Below are 20,054 nucleotides of genomic sequence, written 5' to 3'. Positions count from 1 at the left end.
ATGTGTGCCTTTCTCACAATAACGAGAGATAAACTGATGAACTGATTCAAAAACAATATTTCAAACTAATGTACAGGCCTAGTTTCAGGAATGGGCATTATATTGAAGTCCAAACATTATAGCATCATTGTTAATCATAATTAAAAAAAAATTAAAACACAATTCAATAGTCACTACAAATAACTGCTTGTGTTAGACAACAAGTATTAGCACCTAAAACACTCCAAACTATTCCTCAACAGTTCCTCTTCATTTCCTTTCAATCAGCAGAAGTAGTAAAGAAAGCGAGAAAGAAGGAAATGACGAAATAGAGAGAGATTGACTAGATGTCTCAAACCTTCACAAGTCTGAAAGTTTATAGTTGTCATCAAAGCAACACTTTTAACAGAGTTCTAAAAGGTGACCTTTTAAAGACGAAAAGATTTTACATGACAAAACTCAAGATGTATCGTCTTCTTACAGTGAATCTGTAAAGTGATGCAGAGCGCGTCAGATAAATGTATAAAAGTAACAATATTTTCAGTTCATGTGGTATCAACCTAAACCAATCTCCAGACAACCTCCAGAAAGAAACTGTCCGTTGGTGAAGCCCCGAGAGAAAACAGGGAAGTTTTGATTAATCTTTGTTTTGTGGTTTCATTTCCAATTCAGGATGAACCTCAAACTATACTATATAATACCATGGGGTTGTATTTATATTTGGAAAGGTATTCATCTGAATTTCAAAACGTGAAACACACACTAAACCTAAGAGTACAGATAAACTAAGAAACGTTAAAATGGTGATTTTGTGAGTTTTAAACCTTTCACAATACAGTTTTTTTGGAAGTTGTGAATCGTCAAACTTAGAAACAAAATAATCTCCATTTCTTTACATGAATCCATCACAACCTTCTTAGTCTTTGCTCTTCTTTCATAATCAGGATGCTTCCTTGAGTTGCTGAGGCTGGACATGTTTGAACACCTTTTAAATGAGGTTGCAGTGCAAATCAGCAAGACAACGCCACTTTCAAAACTCGGCACATGCCCTCCTTACTGTAATTTATTCCCGTTAAAGAAATGTGGGGGGACGAGTGGCCAATTTGGCGAACAGAGCGTGGGGGCCGAGTCTTGTGGTCAATATAAAATCAAAAAAGCAGTTATTGACTTTGTGAGCCCTTTGCCGTTTGAGGGAAACCTGGAACGGGCCGATTTGTGGCGATCTCTCCTGATTGGAGGCGGCGAGAGGAAATGCAGTGTGACCCTAACAGGTAAGAGGAAGTGTTGATGGACTGAATTAAACAAGGGGGGGGGGGAGGGGGGCTGGGGGTGGTAGGTGGGTTGTGGGGCATGCACTTAATGTTTCCATTGACAATGACGGAAAAAGGCCCGACTATGGCATCACACACCACAACCACACACACCACACACACACACACAGAGTCTATACACTCTGCATGTTATTCACAGGAACATTCGTCGTAGCGCACGGGCGCACTTTCTCCATCATATTTAGGAAAACATCACAAACATTTGCTTTAAACTGAAGCTTGAAGTATGATGAAAGTGAAAGAGCCATCCAATGAAGAAACATTAACCAATTCTCTGTACAAAGTTTCCCAGAGCAGTTTTGATTAAGACTAAAAATTGAATCATCAGTCGCCTGGATTGAAAGAAAAAATAAAATAAGATTTAACATATTTCAGCTACTGTTGGACTCAGGGTACAAAAGCTTGTCGTTTCCACATTATGGCTTTAGTAAGCATTTTGAGGATGTTGGTTACTTCAAGAGGAAATATTTTACATGTATAGATGTAATAGCGGCAGCATGTCACTTTGTTAAAACTGAGGATCTGGATTTTTGACTGCACACCGAAAAAAAAACTGCAGCGTGAAAACAAAGAAGAGTAAATGGCAGGGAGTTGTTAATGGAAAAAACAAGCAGAGTGTCGGACTGAAGCACAAATAATGTTCAAATGAGGATTGTTCACTCAAAGTTTATGTATTTTGCAAAGAAGGCCCTCGAAGTGACAACAGAATAGCCACACAGTAAGAATCTTAAAACCAGCATGAGGAGTGCACAGGTGTCACACTACAAAGGTCAAAAACAAAGCATACACTTGACATAGAATCAAAATAACAGTTTGTGGAGGTGCAACGTCCTGTTGTGTGAATAGCTGAGAGATGTATCTTTGTTAGCACAAAGTCATTTATGATACCCCGGTTTTGGACTGTTGGGAGAAACGAAGTTGAATTCCGGAATCGTGATGCGCCTGCTGCCCGGTCCTGCTGGACACAGCGGGAACTTTTTGAACATTTTCGCTGGAATTATCCGAAACTTTCTCTTTTTTTCAGCACAACATTTTCTTGTCCAATGTTTGTATTTGTACCTATTGCTTTTCATTACTGTACACAGACATCTATTGCATTGCTGTCGTCCTGGGAGGGATCCCTCCTCAGTTGCTCTCCTGAGTTTCTTCCCATTTTTCCCCCTTTAATTATGGGATTTCTTTTAGGAAGTGTTTCCTTGTGCGATGAGAGGGTAAATAAGGAAGAGGGTGTTGTATCCTGTGACAGTCTTAAAGCACATGGAACAATGTATAAATTGTTGTGATATTGGGCTTATCAAATACAGTGATTTGTACATTTGATGATTTGAATTTAAAATCATTAATACATCACATGATATTCAATTAATCAGGAATAATGACGGGTTAAAGTAGCAGCCCAAGAATAGACTGTTCTAAAGCTTGTACCATTTTTGTCGGTCGAATAAAAACAGTATGAGCCGCAAAGTCTCCCTTAATGGTCTCCTTCCTTAACCACATACTACCTACTGCATAACTGTGTATGGACACATTTCCACTCATTTCCATTAAATATGTATTTCCATCCAGTAAAAATCATTGATTGATTGAGGTTGAATGGTTTGTTGAACCGGAACCCAACATGTTTTGAAAACAAAACGCATTCATTTCACTGTTATAACATGTCAAGCGATACACATGTGTACAATGTGAAGGACTGGACCTAACTCAAGGCAACAACAATTGTAATATCGCTCTCATTTGATAAAGTTTGTCTGTATTTAAGTTTTCATTATGATGACATATCTGAAGGTCCGTTTCATTTTGCAGAGTTAGGAGGCATTTCATTTCTCCTTTCTTTCTTCTTTTCTCTTGTCTGAGTTTACCATTGTTACGGTACCAGTAAGGTGGACCAAGTGGGCAGAACACTGACAAGAGGCAGGTGAAGTGAGGAGGTTAATTAACTGGAAGCAGAGAAGAGAGGATGTGAGAGGGAAGTTGGTGGTGGCAGAGGTTGGAGTAGGGATTCACAAACCAGAATGTAGTAATCAATCATAATTCCAGGGAGACAATTCCACAATTCTTGATACCCAACTTGATAACATTGGTACCACGGACTTCAACACTACGCTCCATATTATTGTGTAGAACAAAAAGCGAAAAAAATATTTGATACTGTCTCACAACTCCAGGCTGTTAGGGCAAGTGGTTCCCAAACTTTCTGGGCCAAGGTACACCAAAGACCAAGCCAAAATCTATACCAGCACACCTGTTATATCCGGCCAAAAATCCCTCTATCAACACAAAGTCACTGTTTATCACTCTGTCACGACTTTATGTTACTAGGCTAGCCTTGTAAACCAGATTTCTTTTTTAATGATTGTTTTATTTATATTTAGGCCAACCATATAAGAGCCTATTGTTTCTATATGTGAATAGTGTGTTGTAGGACAAAGTACCGAGTGAAATACAGATGTTTCCCTGCGCTGGGCGCCCCCCCCCCCTGAAATCAAGACGTTCTTTTTTGTTTTAGTATATATATATTAATAGTTCACAACTCCCTTTTCACATGAAAAGGGCGCTTTATTAAAATCAATTAAACGCTTATGTTATTTATCTCAGTTTATGTGCAACGTTTCAGTTTTGTTTGCGTATTTAACAATTCTCTCCTAACGACTACTGCTTGTGCACGGGGCGAGCAACCTTTCCGAACCCACACACACACCACACAACACACACCACACGCGTGCGTGCACACACACTTACAGTCAGAGTCAGTGGCGGAGAGAAAAGGTAAGGGAGAAATTTAAAAATCTACCCACGCAACGGACCTGATCGCCCAGGCAGCACCCCGCAGACGCACGTATTAGAGTAGAACCTGGGGGGAGGAGGGAAACATGAAGTAATAAAATCCATTCATAACTTCTGTACAGTTAAATGACAATAGGCCTAATTGTTTGCAGAAATCCCGCGGCACATGGGATTTGTTCTACGGCACACCTTTAGGAACCACCTGATTAGGGATGACACATTGTCCTTGATAGAGAAAGTGAAAGTGTTTTCTTGAAATAGAAATGGTACACCAAATAAAATCTCTCCACATGGTGATTTTCTGTCCTTTGGTGATGCAATAGGATGGCAGTTTAGAAGTATGTCTTTCAACAGAGACTTTAACTGCAACTACCCAACTATACCCAAAACTATACAAGATGAAGCCCACCAATTGCAAACCGCATCAATTCTCATTTCGTATCAATCAACACAAAAAAAGAATGCACTTTGCATGGGAGGTTCATTGGTGGGGGTCTGCCATAATATTAAATCATGAGTCAAGTCAAATCCATTTATTTATAATCATATCATGATAATCAGACCTTCACTTTTTCTCTCAGCTGTAATCATGTTGACCAGCGTGTGATGAAAGCATGTTTTGATCAGTAAGTCCACATTCATATCTGGATTGGGGAGGCACAGGCATGGGAGAGGGTCAGCATTTCTGCTAACAAAACGTCAGAACAACCTCCCTACCCACGCTTTGCTTCATCTATGAACAGGTTTACGTCGAGGTCCTTCACTCGTCAGGCCTTGATTAAGTTTGTAATGACACCTTTCTGGGAGTGAGCGGCCATTGGAGCGGGCAGAGCAGCAGATTTCTGACCTCAAATCAGAAATTTAAGCATTAACAAGAATTACAGATCAAAATTTTTTATTAAGTCCTTTCATCTAGCTTCTCTTTTTACGTGTGATTTTGTCAGTTGTTTATCTCGTTTCTTTAATTAACAGGATTTAAAGTGAACTTTGATCAATATCATTGAAACCATGTCCTTGTTGTCAAACCTCGGTAATCCCTCAAACTGTCAGTTGTATATGTCCACGGTAAAAACTTGACAGCAAAGTGGATTTTAGAAGCGGCCTGGAGCACACGCTGGGATCTCCAGCCAAAAATGCAAACGTGTGTAGGGTCTTGTTTTGAAATATTTTTTGTTACTTGTGCCAACCATCATAAGAATACAAAGTTGCCTTTAACAAGCCATAGCAGTTGTTTTATGGGGGGGTTATAAAGGTATAGGCCATATTCTGTCTCTTTTTTACTAATTTAATCGTATACATTATGGTAGCTACATCATAGATTTGAATTTCTGTAAGATACGTTTTTACACAGTTAATGTGAAATTACGGTTTGCACCTGTGTACAGAATTAAAGTTGTCTCCTTTCATTTCAAAAAGGTTTTTTCATATTTTGTGCCAAGTTTGAATGAAAGTCACTTTTTCAGATTTTCTTGTCTTCGTCTGACTTTGTATCTTAAGGTAAAATAAAGCCTCGCTCCTCTCAAAACACTGATTTAGTCATTGTTATGGTGTTAGTGACGGTATTACAAATAACCTGCAACCAATTGAAATGATACAGGTACGTGTAGTTTAGATTGTTTTTTGTTTTCCGTTTGTGTTCCCCTTGAAAATCAAATATCTTCCTAGAAAATCTACGACACCTTAAAAAAAAACTTGAAATTTGTTTGTAGTTTTCTCATTTATGTTAATTTTACTTTTCGTCAGTGCAAGATACCAAAATAAGACACCCAACCATCCCCCTGGGAAAACAAAAAACAAAAAAATTTTTTTCAGTACCATCTATATTTGAATTAATGACGTACTTTAACAGAAAGGGTGCCACTTAATCTTGGTTCACACTTTAGACAGTATGGGTTGTCTGGTTATAACAACAACAGCAAGTATACATATTGTTATCAGCCTAAAAAGGACTTGGCATTATGGAGGCGAAAGCCCTGGTTTCTCTTTCTGATTAGAGTGTGTTTGTGTGCGATCCGGTGAGTCTGAACAAATGAGTCATCAATTGCCCCCCCGACGGGATCAGAGCGATCTGTGGCAGGTGACCCCGGCTCCCCTCTTCACCTTTAGGTGTGATTGCTTTTAGAGCCTAAGTCTAGATTGAGGGCTTTTCCCATGAAGATTCACATCTGGTTTAATTTGTTTCAACAGTCGCTGATGCGGGTCAAGGCAATTACATAGTGTGCCTAATGGTTAGCAATCTGAAATTTAGACTCTGCATATAACCTATTTTAGTATTAGGAGCCACTGCTCCTAATACTAAAATAGGTTATATGCAGCTACTATACAGTGTCCGGGGAGCAGTGTGGGGGTCTGGTGCCCAGGAGGTGAACTGGCTCCTCTCCAGCTACCAGTCCACACTTTGTTCTTGGTCCGTTCAGGGACTTGAACCTACGACCTTCTAGTTCCCAAGCCAAGGTTTCCCCATGGACTGAGCTACTGCCTACTGAACTAACTATAAAGGCCGCTTTCTCAAAATGAGTTTTTTTCTCTTCAACATAGGGGCAATTGTTTGGTTTTGTATAGGTGCTGACAGTATTTCTGAATAATGGAGTGATATACAAAATTCCCTGTGGAAAAAAGTTTGAGTCTAATATTTCAACAAAATAAAACAAGAATTTTGAACCCGGCATTATCCAATGTTCAGATTTCTGTTACGGAAATGTATAATAAAATGAATAATTAATCAATTAATAAGATAATGCTTCATTTGTAAATTTAAACATAACATTTCATAAATGTTGTAGTATAAAAAAAGAGTTAGTTTTGGACTTGACTGACACTTATCCATTTCAATCAGTAGAAACTACAACCCCCACCTCCATCAGCAGATGACTGACAGCCGTGCTGCTACTCACCATAAACATCTGGTAAAAATGTCTCATCACACTAGAAACTGCAATGTTTTACCTTTTGTTGCTGAAACATGGTGGTTACAAAAGTGCAGAAAACATCTTTATGTTTACAATAGCTTTTGTAGTGCTAGCATGTTTTTTCTTTTAAGTTCAAAGAAAGGAATTAGATTTCACTTGTTAAAAGTCATTGGGCAATAATTCCTCTCTTCCCCATCTGAACCCTTGCATCTGTCCTTTTCTGTCTCTTGTTCCCCTCGCGGTACCCTCTCTGTCTCTATCTGAACACATGTACATGTTGTGTTTCTGCACTTTGAACAAGATCCTCTGGTCTCGTTCTCATACTTGATCTCGCTGGTCTCGTACAGATTGTGGCCCCGGGTAAAGGTTTCATGAGAGAGCAGCCGGGGCAGATCCACATTTTTTCAACATCTTAAAGACGCACATTATCCACAACACCTCGTAATGCTAAAGTTTTATAGAGATGGGAAAAGTCCTGATACCATTCCTTCTTCTTCTCTGATGCACTTCAGGAGAAGAGCTAGAAGAGGTGTGTGCGTGTGTGCGTGTGTGCGTGTGTGTGCGTGTGTGTGAGAATGAGATTATATGACAGAAAGCAGGAAAAGAACAGATTAAAGAGTCAAATTAAGGAACAAATATTAATTAATTAATTTGATGGCGCTAGATAAAAAGTTAAGTGGTTACATTCTAAAGGGTACATGAATATCTGTACCAAATATCTTGAAAAAATTAATTTAAAAGCTGTCGAGACGTTTGACTAAAAGCCGGAAATGTCAACCTCATCGTGCCGGTAGAGGGAAAGTAAGAGAATCACCAAAGTCATGAGGATTTAGACGTTTTGTTCTACAATATAAAATACGTCAGTAATATGTCAGTAAATACCCCACTCATGTGTCTTTAAAACCGTGGTTGCTAACAAGTGGCTAAATGAGATTAGTAAACGAGTCCGCTAGTGATGGTGACGTGAAGTCATGTGACCGTGGTGTAGTTCGTTTACAGCTTTTACTGCTGGCGATTGCATTTACTCTTCAAACATCAAAAAGGTGGCGTTAATATGTGGAGATTATCGCGCTGAACAAAACGTGTAAGTATCATGAACGTTTGTTTGCCACAGAGCTTATTTCCTGCAATATTTCTTGCTTTTTGTCGAGGGAACCAGTGTGATGCTAATTTCCGGGTCGGCCTATAAAAATATGTCTGCCCTGCACCACTCTATTGTAGGCTGAGGATAAACACTGTCGCTATAATGAGGTGATGCCACTGGTGGAAAGTTGAGAAAAACAAAGTGAGAGGAAGGCCATGAAATAGAAAGAAAAAACAGGGGCAGAGAAATAAGTTGTGTGTGTGTGTGTGTGTGTGTGTGAGCGCTCCCTGTTCCTGCCCCATCACTCAGGCCTTCTGGCAGCAGAACAAACCGAGCAGAGTTACTTTTTCGCGGGTGTTCCCCTCTTTCTCCTCTCCGCAGCCTTTTACTGTCACACAGGGATCAGAATGATGAGGACACGCAGAACATGCAGATGTTTGCAATAGGCTCTAATATGAACTCTCTCATACGGACGCACCTGGCTCTGATTTGTCTGAGATAGAGCATGTAGCGTGTGCACTTGACATCAGTTTTTTTATGTGTGCAGAAAGATACTTAAAGGAAAAAGAGAAGAGGAGGAGGAGGAGGAAGGGAGGGGGGAGGGGGGGGGGGGGTTTGTAAGTAAAAACAGAGGCAACTGTCGCTCACATGCCCGACACAGAATGATAATCAGGGCCCGGGCTGCTTTTGTACATGAGCAGCTTTGGTTTTGGGTGACAGCGCTGGTAGTGTTGTTTTACAGTCAGTCTGCAGTTGGAAATAGAAACCAGACGAGGTGGGCTGCACAGCCAAAATCAGTCCCCCCGGTAATTAAAAATGCCTGCTGAGAGCTCTTTACTACACGCAGCCAGATCACTGATCATCACTGGCCGATCACATCAAAAGGAAATGACACAGGACACAAGGCGAGCCATTAGTGAGTCGATTTCCCCAAAAAAGATCACAGGCAGTCATTGGTCGGTTGATTACCTACAGATTGTCTGTTCTTTCTCCACCTTTCCACCCGCAGGGAGACACACTCAAACTCACTTTGAAAAACCCTCTTTCTGTGATAAAACTCCACACAGGTGAAATATTTAATGCCACAATGATTTGATGATTGGATGCATCACCAAATCTCCCATATTTAGATTTTTTTATTTAAGCTTCATAACTTCTGTCAAACAGCGGCCTCTGTGGCCACAGGTGGGAACCACAGGATGAGAGCACAGTCCCTTTGCCTTCATTTCCCAAGATTCTTTTAGCAAAAGTTTGATATTCTTGGAAAATATCCATATTCGCTTTCTGGCAGGGAGTTAGATGAGAGGTTGGATTCCACTCTCATGTCTGTCTGGGAATTTGAAGCTACAACCAGCAGCCACTTAGCTTAGCATGAAGACTGGAAACAGCTAGCCTGTCTCTGTCTAAAGCAGGGGTGTCCAAACTACGGCGCGTGGGCCAACTGCGGCCCGGGGTCCATTTTTAATTGGCCCGCAGCAAATTCTAAAAGTCTAATGGAATAAGGCCCAGATAGAAACTTGCGCTTGAATGTTTTGTACTTCTTAGTTCTAACACAGAAACACAGTTTTGACTTGTCAGCTAACTTAAAACATCAAGTGTCAGATAAAGCTTGTGCTTTAGATGTTTACTGATTGCATGTGATGAGAGCACAGATGCGACAGACACCGCACAGCTGTTCATTTGTTTTGCGGGGATTTGAAGATAACTTTTGCGTTACGGAAGAGCTGCTTGGTCTTAGGAGTCTAAAGGACACAACATAATTCAAGCACGAGGACTTTACCACAGAGAATGTCAAGCTTTCCTGTGATGTCGATGCTGAATACGGGGACGTGCTCCACAGTTCTGATGTGCGCTGGCTGAGTCGCGGCTCCTTGCTGCAGCGGGTTTATTCCCTGAGATCAGAAATCAATCTGTTTTTGAAAGAGAAGGACCGACCTCTTCATGAGCTGAGAGACCCTCCATGTTTGGCAGACCTGTTTAGTTGATCTTACTGGTCATCTCAACACGGAACAAGAGCCGACTGTGCGCATGAAAGCATTCTGTGTGAAGCTCCGTCTCTTTGAGACACAACTACGCAACTTCAATGTTGCGCACTTCCCCACGCTGTCCGAAATCAAATGTGCTTTTCCAAAGGCCAAGCTTTCTGATAACAAGAGGAAATATGTGTCTGTGATCACGTCTCTCATCTCATGTCACGTCTCATCACAGAATTCAGTCAGCACTTCCAAGATTTTTCTATCGTTGAGAAAGAAATCGAGCTGATTAATGCAGAAGAAGTTTAAGAGGGTCTGCAACTATATAAACTTATATAATAATAATTATATAGGATAATTCCCTGAAGAATCAACATCAGCTTCTCTCCCTCCCCGACTTCTACCGGAGCTTGATGAGACGCCACGCACAAAGAATGATGAGTCTGTTCGGCTCATATATGTCAGCAAACATGTTCTGTTAACAAAAGCAGATTGAGAACCAAAATGAGCGACAGCATCTCTGTGATGTCCTTCATATCACAACCACCAAACTTCCTCCTGACCTGCAGCATCCTTCAGTCCAAAGCGCAGCATCACTGCTCCCACTGAGTGCAACGCTGTTCCCATTATAGGAGAGTTAAAACATATATTACACAGTATTCATGTTAATAAGCTACATTTTTCAATAAATTCAGTCAATTAAAGTTGACAACATTTTCTAACTAACGTTAGTTGATGTGTTAACAAGCCCAATAACTTATCTGTTTAACAAGCTTGAGATATATCCATCCCCTTTAAAGCTCACTCATGAACACATTATCTTGTCTTCAAAATATTTGTTTTTACGAAGGATTACGTGTCAGATTATTTCTTAACTGTGAGTGTTAATTTCCTGGTTACATTTTATTAGAATCAAACAGAAGACCAATGTGTGCCTCTTTCTCAACAATAACGAGGATGATACAACTGATGAACTGATTCAAAAACAATATTCAAACACTAATGTACAGGCACTAGTTCAAGGAATGGCATTTATATTGAAGTCCAAACATTATAGCATCATGTTAATCATAATTAAAAAAATAAAAATAAAATTCCAACTAGTCACTACAAATAAATGCTTGTGTTGAAGCAAACAAGTATTAGCACTAAAACACTCTCAAATATTCTCTCAAAGTTTCCTCCTTCATCCTTTCAGATCAGCAGAAGTAGTAAAGAAAGGCGAGAAAGGAAAAAGGACAGAAAGAGAGACAGATTGACTAGATTTTCTCAAACCTTCACAAAGTCTGAAAGTTTATAGTGTCATCAAAGCAACACTTTTACAGAGTTCCTGAAAAGGTGACCTTTTAAAGACAAAAGACTTTTACATGACAAAACCAAGATTGTATTCGTCCTTCTTACAGTGAATCTGTAAAGTGAATGCAGCCGTCAGATAAATGTAGTAAAAAGTACAATATTTCAGTTCATGTGGTATCAACTAAACCATCTCCATGACAACTGAGAAAACTGTCCGTTGGTGAAGGCCACGAGAGAAAACAGGAAGTTTTGATAATCTTTGTTTTTGTTGTTATTTCCAATGTCAGGAATGAACCTCAAACTATACTTATAATATCCTATAGGGGTGTATTTATATTTGGAAAAGGTATTTCATCTGATTTCAATAACGTGAACACACACGTAAACCTAAGAGTAAAGAATAAACATAAGAAACGTGTAAAAATGGTATTTTGTGATTTTTAAACCTTTCACAAATACATTTTTGGAAGTTGTGAATCGATTCAGAATCTTAGAAGAAAATAATCTCCATTCTTACATGAATCCATCACAACCTTCTTAGTCTTGCTCTTCTTCAGACATCAGGATGCTCTGAGTTGCTGAAGGCTGGACATTTTTGAACACCTTGTTAAATGAGTTGCAGGTGCAATCAGCAAGACAACGCCACTTTCAAACCTCGGCACAATGGCCCTCCTTACTGTAATTTATTCCCCTTAAAGAAATGTGGGGGCGAGTGGCATTTGGGCAGACAGAGAGTGGGGGCCGAGTCTTTGGGTCAATAAAAATCAAAAAAGCAGTTATTGACTTTGAAGCCCTTTGCCGTTTGAGGGAAACCTGAACCGGGCCGATTGTGGCGAGTCGCTCTGATTGAGGCCGGAGAGGAAATGCAGTGTGACACTAACAGGCTGAAGGAGGAAGTGTTGATGGACTGAATTAAACAAGGGGGGGGGGGGGGGGAGGGGGGCTGAGGGGGTGGTAGGTGGGTTTGTGGGGGCATGACATTAATGTTTTCCATTGACAAGACGGAAAAGCCCCGCTGCTATGCCACACACACACACACACACACACACACACACACACACACACAGAGTCATAAACTCATGCATTTATTCACAGGGAACATTCGCTCGGAGCCGGCAGCGGGGGCACTTTCCCATGCATACTTTAAGGAAAACATACACAAACATTTGCTTTAAACTGAAGCTTGAAGTCTGATTGAAAGGTGAAAGAGCCATCCAATGAACATTAACCAAACTGCTCTGGAACAGTTTCCCAGAGCAGTTTGATTTAAGACTAAAAATGAACATCAGTCGCCTGGATTGAAAGAAAATAATAAAGATTTAAACATATTTCAGGCTACTGTGACTCAGGGGTACAAAAGCTGTCTGTTTCCAATTATGGCTTTTAAGCAGTTTGAGGAAATGTGTGGTTACTTCAAGAGGAAATATTTTACATGTCATAGATGTAATAGAGGAGCATTGTACTTTGTATAAACTGCTGGATCTGGATTTTATCTGCACACAGAAAAAAAAACTGCAGCAGTGAAAACAAAGAAGGAGTAAATGTGCAGGGAGTGTTAATGGAAAAACAAGCAGATGCTGAACTGAAGCACAAATATGTTCAAATGAGGATTTTCACCTCAAAAGTTTATGTATTTTGCAAAGAAGGCCCCGAAGTGACACAGAATAGCTGCAACAGTAAGAATCTTAAAACCAGCACTGAGGAGTGCACAGGTCAAAGCTTCAAAAGGTCAAAACAAAGCATACACTTGCATAGAAATCACAATACAAGTTGTGGAGGTGCAACTACCTGTTGTGTAATAGCTGAGAGTATCTTTGATTAGCACAAAGTCATTTATGAATACACCGGTTTTGGACTGTTGGGAGAAACAAGAAGTCTGAATTCGGAATCGTGGCTGCGCCTGCTGCCCTGGTCCTGCTGGACACCGGGAAACCTTTTTGACATTTTCCTGGATTCATCCAAACTTTCTCTTTTTTCAGCACAACATAATTTCTGTCAAATGTTGTATTTGTACTATGTTGTTTATCCTGTACACACGACATCTATTGCACGTCTGTCCGTCCTGGGAGAGGGATCCCTCCTCAGTTGCTCTCCCTGAGGTTTCTTCCATTTTTCCCCCTTTAATTATGGGATTTCTTTTAGGAAGTGTTTCCTTGTGCGATGAGAGGGTCTAAGGACAGAGGGTGTTGTATCCTGTACAGTCTGTAAAGCACACTGAGACAAATGTATAATTTGTGATATTGGGCTATACAAATACAGTTGATTTGAATTTGATTTGATTTGAATTTAAATCATTAATACATCAAATGATTATTCAATTAATCAGGAAAATAATGACGGGATTAAAAGTAGCAGCCCAAGAATAGACTGTTCTAAAGCTCTGTTGACCATTTTTGATAAAAACCAGTATGAGCCGCAAAGTCTCCCTGTAGTCTCCTTCCCTTACCTACATACATACCTACTGCATAACTGTGTATGGACACATTTCCACTCATTTCCATTTAAATATGTAATTTCCATCCAGTAAAATCATTGATTGATTGAGGGTGATGGTTTCGTTGGACCGGACCACAAACATGGTTTTGAAACCCAAAACGCAATTCATTTCACTTTATTAACATGTAAGCAGATCACATGTGTTACAATGTGAAAGGACCTAGGCCTAAACTCAAGGCAACAACAATTGTAATAGCATTCATTTGATAAAGTTTTCTGTATTTTAAAGTTTCATTCATTTGGATGACATATGCTGAAGAGTCCGTTTCTCATTTTGCAGCAGTTAGGAGGCATTTCATTTCTCTTTTCTTTCTTCTTTCTCTTTTCTGAGTTTACCATTGTTACGGTACAGTAAGGTGGACCAAAGTGCAGAACACTGAAAAGAGGCAGGTGAAGTGAGGAAGGTTAATTAACTGGAAGCAGAGAAGGAAGATGGATGTGAGGGAAGTTGGTGGTGGCAGAGGTTGGAGTAGGGATGTCACAATACCAGACATGTAGTAATCAATACTAATTCCAGGGACAATTCCACAATTCTTGATACCCAACTTGATACCATGGGTACCACGTACTTCAACATACGCTCCATTATTATTGTGTAAGAACAAAAAGGGAAAAAAATATTTGATACTGTTCTCACAACCCAGGCTGTAGGGCAGTGGTTCCCAAACTTTCTGTGGCCAAGGTACACCAAAGACCAAGCCAAAATCTCCAGGCACACCTGTGTTCATATCCGGCCAAAATCCCCTCTATAACACAAAGTATCACTGTTATCACTCTGTCAACATTTATTTACTAGGCTAGCCTTGTAACAGATTTCTTTTTTTTAATGATTGTTTTATTTATATTTAGGCCAAAGCATATAAGACCTATTGTTTCTATATTGTGAAATAAGTGTGTAGGACAAAGTACCGATGAAGTACAGTGTTTCCCTGCGCTGCGCCCCCCCCCCCCCCCCTGAAATTCAAGACGTTTCTTTTTTTTATATATATATATATATATATTCACAACTCACTTTTCACATTGAACAGGTGCTCTTTTATTAAATCAATTAAACGCTTATGTTATTTATCTCAGTTATGTGCACGTTTCAGTTGCTTTGCGTATTTACATTCTCTCCTCTGCTCTGCTTCGTGAGGGGCGGAGCACCGCTTCCGAACCCACACACACACACACACACACACACACACGCGTGCGTGCACACACACTTACAGTCAGAGTCAGTGCGGAGGAAAGGTAAGGAGAGAACTTAAAAAATCTACGCCACGCACGGACCTGATCCAGCCCAGGCAGCACCCCGCAGAGCAGTATACCTAGGGGAAACACTGAAGTAAATAAAAATCATTCATAACCTTGTGTACAGTTAAATGCAATAGGCCTAATTGTTGCAAAATCCCGCGGCACACTGGGATTTGTCTCACGGCACACCATTTAGGAACCACTGATCTAGGGCATGACACACTGTCCTTTGATAGAGAAAGTGAAATGGTTTCTTGAATAGAAATGGTATCACAAATTAAAAAGTCTTCCTCACATGGTGATTCTGCTGGTCCTCTGGTGTGCAATAGGATGGCAGTTAGAAGTATGTCTTTCAACAGAGACTTAAACTGCAACTACCCAGACGTACCCAACAACTATACAGATGCAGCCCACCAATGCAACCGCTCAATTCTCATTTCTATCACATCAACCAGAAATGCACTTTGCATGGGAGGTTCATTGGTGAGGGGTCTGCCATAATATTAAATCATGAGTCAAGTCAAATCCATTTTATTTATATATCATAATCATGATAATCAGCCTTCCTCTCTTTCTCTCAGACTGTATCAGTGTGACCGCGGTGATGAAAGCATGTTTTGATCAGTAAGCCACATTTCATATCTGGATTTGGGAGGCACATGGCATGGGAGAGGTCAGCATTTCTGGGCATTAACAACAAGTCAGACAGACCTCCCACCACGCGTGCATTCATCTAATGAAGCAGGTTTACTCGAGGTCCTTCACTCTTCAGGCCTTGATAAGTTTGTCAATGACACATTTCTGGAGCGTGGAAGCGGCAGCAGCATTTCTGACCTCAAATCAGAAATTTAAGCATTAACAGAGAATTACAAGATCAAAATCTTTTTATTAAGTCTTTCATCTAGCTTCTCTTTTAAGTTGTGGATTTGTTCAGTGTTATTCTTTGCTTTAATTAACAGGATTAAAGTGAACTTTGATCAATATCATTTGAAACAATGTCTTGTTGTCAAACCTCGGTTAATCCCTCCAAACTGTCAGGTTGTATCATGTCCACCGAGTAAAAACTTGACCAAAGTGGATTTTAGAAGCGGCCTGGAGTCACACGCTTGAGGATCTGCAGCCAAAAATGCAACGTGTTAGGGTGTTTTGAAATATTCTTGTTACTGTGCCACCATAAAGAATAAAACGTTGCCCTTTAACAAGCAATAGCAGTTGTTTTAGTGGGGGGGTTATAAAGGTATAGGCCATATCTGTCTCTTTTTTACTTAATTAATTCTTATACATTACTGAGTAGCTCACATCATAGATTTAGAATTTCTGTAAAGATCTGTTTTTACACAGTTAAATGTGAAATTAAGTTTGCACCTGTGTACAGAATTAAAGTTGCTCACTTTCATTTCAAAAAGGTATTTTCTCATATTTGTGCCAAGTTTGAATGAAAGTCACTTTTTCAGATGTTTCTCTGACTTTTGTATCTTAAAGGTAAAATAAAAGCCTCGCTCCTCTGCAAAACACTGATTTAGTCATTGTATGGTGTTAGTCTGCGTATTACAAATACCTGCAAACCAATTTGAGAATGATACAGGGACGTGTATTTAGATTGTTTTTGTTTTCGTTTGTGTTCCCCTTGAAAATCAAATATCTTCCTAAAAATCTACGACACCTTAAAAAAAAACTTGAAATTTTGTTGTATTTTCTTAATTTTGTTAATAGTTTCAACTTTTCTCAGTGCAAGATACAAAATAAGACACCAAACATCTGAAAACACATTTTTTCATACACAATTCTTATATTTGAATAAATGACTGTACTTTTAAACAGAAAGGGTGCCACTTCAATCCTTGGTCACACTTTTACAGTATGGGTTGTCTGGTTATAACAACAACAGCAAGTAATTACAATATTGTTTATCCAGAAAAAGGACATTGAGCATTATGGAGGCGAAGCCCTGAGTTTTCTCTTTCTGATAGAGTGTGTTTGTGCGGCTCGGTGAGTCTGAACAAAATGATCATCATCGCCCCCCCGACTGGATCAGAGCGATCTGGTGGCAGTGACCCCGGCTCCCCTCTTTCACCTTTAGGTGTTGATTGCTTTTAGAGCCCTAAGTCTAGATTGAGGGCTTTTCCCATGAAGATTAGACGATCTGGTTTAAAGCTGTTTCAACAGGTCGCTTGTGAGGGGTCAAAGGTCAATTACATAGTAGTGCCTAATGGTAGCAAATAACGTCAATCACCTTAAACGGACCAACGGCAAGACTTGTGCCTGACTTTGGGCTGGAATGTGGAGAATCCAGGGGTTAAGCTGGTGGCATGGAGCGGCTGACCGGACATACACACACACACACACACACACACACACACACACACACACACACACGCACACACACTCACATACAGACGGTTCCTTCGGCTCTAAACTGGCCGAGCTCACTCACCATCACCTACCATGCTTTACAATTCAATCTTGCAGTGACCTCATTCAATCTGAAAAACAGCACACGTCCTATAACTGTGGAGATCATGTGATCAAGATAAACTGATCACCTCTGAGGAAGCAAAGAAAGGCCATAATGAAATCGATTTGTGTATCAAAAGTAAATGAATCTGCAACTATTTTAATTATCGATTTGAAATTGTTTTTATCACATATGAGAAGAAATTAAATATTTTTTGTGAAAATAGTTGCCACATTAATCAATAGTGAACAACAACCAATAATTGTAGTTTTATAAAGTAAGTAAGTATAAAAATTCCCCACACTGTCTTGAAAGTATTGCTAAACAGAATTGTTAGTGTCAGAAAGTTAAAAGAATTATACATAGTATCTCCCTCCCCCTGCCAATAATAATATAAAAAATAATAGTAATAATAAATACATTGTGTTTTGTGGTTTCATGAACTATAATAATAATACAATTATTATTATTATTAATAATAATAATAATAATAATAATAATAATAATAAAAATGTTAATAAAGATATGTCCACGAAATTAAAATTGCATAAATAATCACATCTTATATCTTCAATTAAATGCCTAATTGTGAAATGTAACGGAATACTTCATGTTGGACGTAGATTGCTACTAAATTTGTAGAGTAAATATTTTACATTGACAACCATGTATCTATATTTATGTGGTTTGAATTTCACTCTTTTTTTCTTTCTTTTCTTTTCACATTTAGTAATGTGTTTTTTTGTTCACTTGTAAGTCTGAAAATGTTGCTCCCTCTCTTTGCCTCCACACACCTCCTCCTCTTTGTCTTGCTCCTCTTCCTCCGTTTGTCTCCTGGGTTGCAACTGAGGTGAAACATTCGTCCCCGGCACGAAGAGCCTGAAGTCCTGTGAACGAGGACTGTGGGCACAAATGTCTGCCATTCACATGTGCAGTCCATGATTTGTTACGGCTGTCTCAGACCGACTCTGTAATTAATGACCTCGCCTGGGGCGCACAAACAAATGAGGAGGCTGTGTAACCATAACAACAGAGGTGACTCATACCCACAGCGAGCCCCTCACCTGGCCTGATGGGCTCGCTTTGCCAAATGTGTGTCAATGTTACAGAGCCAGTAACTCAGTGTGATGTCTTCATAATAGTTTTGTTTGGTTTTCATAGTGTGAACAAACTGAAATTCAATATTATAAATCTTATTATTCTAATCATAGGAGATGGTGCCCATTGATCAACCACAAACTGTAAATGAGCCATAGTTACATTCATTCATAAAAATCTGGAATTAAATGAGTAGTAAATGAGTAACCCTTTTCATCTGGCAATGTGTTGATGAAACATAAAGTCAAATGAATTCTAAATATCAATGGCTACACACATGCTGATATTTAGCAGGTTTAGTTTAGCATGCTAACACTTGCTAATCAGTACTTATGATGAGATAAGAAAGAACTTTATTTATCCTGAAGGAAATTATTTTGCTCAAAGATTAAACAATATAAGAATACAAAACAAAATAGAGTAACAAATATAAAATGTATTAGAAGTAATACTAATATCGAATGACAATAATAGTAAGATCAATTTAGTAAAATAAATTAGAAAAGTAATATTGTGCAAGATATAACACAAAGTACAGCTGAGGCTGATGGGAAAGTCATTCATTTTGCAGGTTTTTAGTCTTAAACCAAAGTATTGGACACATTTTAACCCACTGGCGGCATGAAATGTAATATCCAGGTTATTGGGAATCAAATGTCGTGCCAATCCATCGATTATCTGTCAAAATAATTCTGTCTGGTCCGTCCTTGCTGCTAGCATGGCAAAAACACAACCAAGACAACGTTTAACAAACTCCTGCAACTCACTAAAACTACTTTGTTTTGTTCTTCATTAAAGAAAAGAGGTCAAGTTTACACAATCTACAACTCATGATTAACAAACGCCACCATTCCCCAGTCACATGATCATCACCTGCCAGCATGCATGCTCCTCATTCACCTCAGTCACCTGTCTGATAGCACTAGTCCTCTGCCAGATGAACTATTGTCCCACAGACTGCTGCAGACCTTGTTTGTTAACATTGACCATGTTCTGCTTCAAACAGATCCGTTTACTAAGGATTGTAATTAGATTTTTGTTTTTTGTTTTTTTTTACATTTAAATATACAGAGTCTAAAAATTACTGGAATCAATTTATAAAATATTCACCAAGGGTAGAAATAATACAGAGGACATGACCTCAGCCTGGGCATAGGGGGCCCCCACACTAATTAATTTGCCCCATTGGCCTGGAACAGGTTAGTCTGACCATGTAGCCTACATCGTGGCTCCAGCCCTGGTTCAGAGAGTTCTTCAATTATGAATAATGTTTCTGTTTTCTTTCATTATTTACTAATTGTATCCATCCATCTGAAACCTGTTGTTGTTGTTTGCTTCAGAAATGTTTACAGGATAACTTTCCTATGATATAATAAGGATAAGGAATAATTCTCGTCCGATGCTGGTGCA

This window comes from Cottoperca gobio, chromosome 11 (genome assembly GCF_900634415.1).
Source record: "Cottoperca gobio chromosome 11, fCotGob3.1, whole genome shotgun sequence".
Lineage (NCBI taxonomy): Eukaryota > Metazoa > Chordata > Actinopteri > Perciformes > Bovichtidae > Cottoperca > Cottoperca gobio.
This window is presented reverse-complemented; position numbering follows the sequence as displayed.